Consider the following 4,873-nt stretch of genomic DNA (forward strand, 5'->3'; position numbering starts at 1 on the left):
GGGGGGGGTTGGGATCTGCAAGTCTGCCCTGTGGCTGCCCTGCTGGCCAGCTCTCTAGCCACAGTATAGGCCAGGGGGAAAAGGGGGAGAGGCACACCATGCAGCTTTGAATCACCCCTGATTGCCCCTACCACAACTTGGTTTGCCTCTCTGGGCACATCCAGACCAGTGCGCATGTACCTCTTGCAGTGTCACTGCAAGAGGCACATGTGGGAATAAAAAAATGTTCCCCACGCTGCAGATTTGCAGTGTGGAGGCAAAATTAGACCCCCGGATATGGAGTAAAAAAAAAACTACAGGGGAAAAAAGCGGGACAGGGCACAGTCCCAGACCATGCCCTGAGGCAACCAGAGGCTTGGTTCTCCCCAGAGAGGCTCTGGTAGCCAGTCAGAGTGTCTCTGTGGCTGGCCTTTGCCCCTGTGCTGAAGCACACTGCCTGCCCATGTGGGGCAGGGAGCTATGCAAGCTGCAGGGACCTAAACCCGGGCTCCTGCTAGTAAGTAGGGGGAAGGAGTGCTGGAGAAGTGGGGAGGGGACCATGGGGGGACTGCTGCCGCCCCTCCACCTGCCCCCTGAAGCCCCCTGATAGCTGCCCCACTTGGCCCCATCCCTTGCCTGCCCCACTTGGCCCCATCCCTTGCCTGCCCCCACGAGCCTCCCTGATTACTGCCCTGCCTGGCTCCATCCCCCAGGTACCCCTGGGCCCCCCTGATTTCTGCCGTGCCTGGCCCCATAGCTTGGCTGCCCCCCGAGCCTCCCAATCACTGCCCCACCTGATCCCATCCCCTGCCTGCCCCCTGAGAACCCCGATCACTGCCCCACCCAGCCCTAGCATCTCAGCAATTAAAAAAACCCCCAAACCTGCACTCATTGGCAGTAGCAGCTGCCATTGGGGTCACTGGGGCCTTGTGGAAGACACCCCCCCCCCGCCATCCTGGTTAGTAAAGGGATCACAGGGAGCTCTAACTGCTTTATCATAAAAAAACAAAAGGCAAACAGCAAAACATATAGGTATTTAGAATTCATTTTATTATGATGATGGACACACTGGTAGGTTTCCAAATTGCTTTAACACTATAGATATATCAATAAAACATTTCCCAACTGATCACTGTCTCTCACTCTCTCTCTATATATAGTAGTCTTTTGTTTTAATTGTGGAGGAACATGGATTTTATGGTATTTTACAGAGTGACTTTGGGATTTTTTTATCAGGAATTTTTCAGTTTTCAAATAAGAAACACCAGAATTCCTGTTTGGGAGCCAAGTGGCAGGACCCAGGCAGAGGAGCTTGCTCAGAGCTGGCACCTTGGACCTGGCTGGAGGTGGCTGATCTCCTGGCCAGTTGGGGCCAGGAGGACTTGCTTTGGCAGTTCACAGCAGGCCACCACACTGGGAACATCTTCTGGGCAGTATGTACCCAGATGGCTGGGCAGGTCAGTAGTGCCACGCAAAAGCCAACTCTGCAGCCACAGCCCACTAGCAACTGGCTCAGAGGGGTAGGTGCCTCTACTGGCTCTGCAGTCCCCATCCAGGTCTGGCAGGTGTGCAGCAGGTCACAGCCAGGCAGCAGCCCCCACTGCTGGAGTGGGTAAAGGGTGCAGGGGCCACTCCAGGTTAGGGCTGCTTCAGCAGTCCAGCTGACACAGGGTGTAGTGTCCTCAGGTACCAATTGGCTGGGCCCCAGAGGCTCCTGAGAGCAAGTAGCCCTGAGCTACTTAAAGGGCAGCTTTTTGTACTGATGGGGCTAGGACAGGGCAGCTATTTATAATGCTGGGGACAACACAGGTGCTGCCAGGCTGTTGTGCAGTCTAGCAGGGAGTGTGCAGGCCCAATCTGGGGATGCAGGTAGCTGCCAGGCCCATCCTCCCCTTTCCCATGGCTACTCCCCACCCCTTCCCTATTCCCCCTATCCTCCTTGTCCCCTTTTCACTGTAGAGGGCTTCTGGGAAGCTGCAGGGCCTGGCAGGTGCAGTACAGGCTCAATCTAAGCATGCAGGGAGCTTCCAGACCTACCTACACCCCTCCCATGGCTGCCTGGCAGATCTCCAACCGTCCACTTCCTGCCTCCTATGCCTTCCCCTTCCCGTGCCCCCCTCATTCTGCCCCCTCCACTCCTACACCCCCTTCCCAACAACCCCTCCCTACTTACCCCTCCTTAATCACCTTCTGCTCTGTTCTCCCCAGCTTTCAGTGCAGGGCCACTGAGTTCTGGAGGGTACCCACTGTATGCAGGGAACAGTGCCTCATGCAATGCCGGAGGAATGCAAATTGGTCACTTTGTCTCAGTGGAGCAGCCACAAGTTAGAGTAACATGAGCTGTGTAGCGGGGTTCAGAGATAATCTTTGCCTAATGTGGCATAACTTTAAGATACCTAGAAGGCACTAGCACTTGTTAATGAGCCTTAATATGCAGCCTATCTCATTTTAAGTGCCTTAAATATGGTTTTAAATATGCCATGAGTTTTGCCTCCCAGCTGATCAGCAGTGAGCATCATGGCTGCCAAGGCCCTTCCACCAATTGGCGGGAGGTGGGCCATGCGGCAAAAACAACAAGATTAAAGGAACTGCTGCACAGCTCACTTCCTCCATGATTTGGCTACATATTAGCTGGAGAGTGGTATTAGCACTAGGATGGCTTTGTACAGGCCAGCAGATGGAGACTTGTTTGTCTGGGAGATTTCATGATCTATGGCAGGGGTGGGCAAAATATGGCCTGCAGCCTGAATCTGACCTTTCAGATGATTTCATCTGGCCTGTGGGTGGGCACCCACCAATTAACTGTAGCCAGCCTAGCCTGTGGATGCCCCTGCCACACTCTGCATGAGGTTTAACCCCTTCCAGCCCCCCAAGGCAGAATGCTGCACTCCTACCCTGTGTGCATGAAAGGGCCCAAGCCCTGGCCCTGGCCCATGCCAGTGCATACAACTTCAGGGTAGGGCTGCTGCTGCCACTGCTGCAGGTGCCCAAGGAACTGCACAGCTCCCCTGGCCTCCAGAGGTTCCTCCTCATGTCCCTGCTGCAGCACTCTGAGCAGCAGGTAGGAAAGCAAGGGGCTGGGGGGGTGGGGAGCTGCAGCTGGGTGGGCACACAGAACATGGGCTGGGGCTGGTGGGAATGTAGAATCTGGAGTGCAGTGCCTGTGCCCAGTGGGGCGGTGGGAACACAGAGTGTGGGTCAGGACGTGCACACCACCAGGGAGAAGCTCAGTGTGATGGACCCAGAAGCCTTCCCCACTCTCTGCCACCACACGCAGCTCCCAGGACTCCACTGGAAGTGTTGGGAAACTCTGTGCAATGGAGCTAGGCCAGCTTGGCCCCACTATCTGCTCCCTGATGGCATCCTGGGAGCTGCACATGGTGACAGAGAGTGGGGTTAGGCTGCCAGCACCATCACTTGGAGCTTCCCTTATGGTGCATGGCTCTAGCCTGCTCCCTGGAGCTGAACGTGAGCCACAGGGAGCCACACAATATGAAGCTGGGCTGGTCTGGCCCCATTCCCTGCCACCATGTGCAGCTCTCAGAATTAGCGGGAGCTGAATGCTGGCACAGGCAATGAACACCTTAACAGGCCACCACCTGCTGCTGCTGCCAGTGACAGGGGCTGTGTGCCATGGCAGGGGATGTGGGGGAGATCTACACACATCCCAAAATACCCACCCACAGTCTGTTCACACCCCCCCCACAAATCCCACACCCCACACCCTGCCCACACTCCCCACACACACCCTCAACCCCTGCACACACTACACCCACACCCCACACAACCCCCCCACACCCACACCCTCCTCCACACACACAGTCCCCCCATACAACCCACACCCCTGTCCCCCAAAACAGACCCCTAGACCCCACCACACACACCCATATCCTCCCCAATCCTCTCCACACACACCCTCTCACCTCACCAGGACCCCTCTGCACATTCACACAGCCACACCCCAACTCTGCGCCCCACACACCCCTACAAACCCCACACCCACCCATACACACACCCATACCCTGCCATACAAATACCCACCCCCAGCCACACCTCCCACATACAATATACAAGAGTAAGACTTTTTTTTGAGCTATTATGCAATTGCCTCTATACTCTATGCAAACACACGTACATCAGGACAAAAATATTTGTTTTTCAATAAAATTAAAATATTTTATAGTAGGTGTTTGGTTTTTAGTATATGATTTAGTTTTTTTTCTGGTTCTATGAGGGCAACCCTCCCCCAAAGGTGTACTTCTGGGGGCAAGGGCAGGGTGGATCCAGTGGCAAAGGTGAGGGGTTAGGACTGAACTTCCAGTCCCAAAAATGGCAACTAGTGGGCAGGGCACCTGTCAAAGGGCAGGGCAAACCTTGCAGACTTTGACATCTCACCAAAACTCATTAAGTAGCCCTCCAATCAAAATAATTGCCCATCCCTGATCTATGGACTTAGGTAAAACCTGAGTAGTATTTTTGGGAATGTCAGTGGTGACAAAATGGTAGAAATAGGAGCCTCAAGAGTTATAAAATATACCTAAGTACCTCTCAAGTTTTAGACCTAGGCCTTGTCCAGAGGTCATGGAAGAAATCTGTAACAATTCCAAGAACTGAAACTAGACCATCTGAAGATCAAAGCACTGCCTTAATCACAAACTATTCTTTTATGCATCACTTTCTATGCCAGCAGTCTTTGAAAAGATCAGACACCACTGACAGCCCTTAGAGGAACTGATTGTTTAGGGGAAAAATCAGAACGAATGTAGGTTATTTTTAAAGTTCTGAGAACTTCCCATTCCTGATTAGGTATGGGGAAACATGGTTATCTGATGGGCATTTCCTTCTCAAGAACCAAGGCAGGTGGCTGAATCAAAACTCCTTTGAAATGAAAGCA

At 53.5% G+C, this 4,873-nt stretch overlaps 1 long non-coding RNA gene across 1 annotated transcript in view; it reads right to left on the reverse strand.

The window, feature by feature from the left end:
- The window catches only part of LOC109302585, a 19,088-nt gene extending 14,760 nt beyond the window's left edge, over window positions 1-4,328 (reverse strand). The window contains exons 1-2 of the long non-coding RNA XR_002098855.1: window positions 4,317-4,328; window positions 4,238-4,239 (exon numbers count right to left, since the gene is read on the reverse strand). This is a non-coding gene — a long non-coding RNA (uncharacterized LOC109302585). The remainder of the gene's footprint in view (window positions 1-4,237; window positions 4,240-4,316) is intronic.
- Window positions 4,329-4,873: the final 545 nt, after the last annotated feature.

Source organism: Gavialis gangeticus, unplaced genomic scaffold (genome assembly GCF_001723915.1).
Source record: "Gavialis gangeticus isolate Ggan-Ray unplaced genomic scaffold, GavGan_comp1, whole genome shotgun sequence".
Classification (NCBI taxonomy): domain Eukaryota; kingdom Metazoa; phylum Chordata; order Crocodylia; family Gavialidae; genus Gavialis; species Gavialis gangeticus.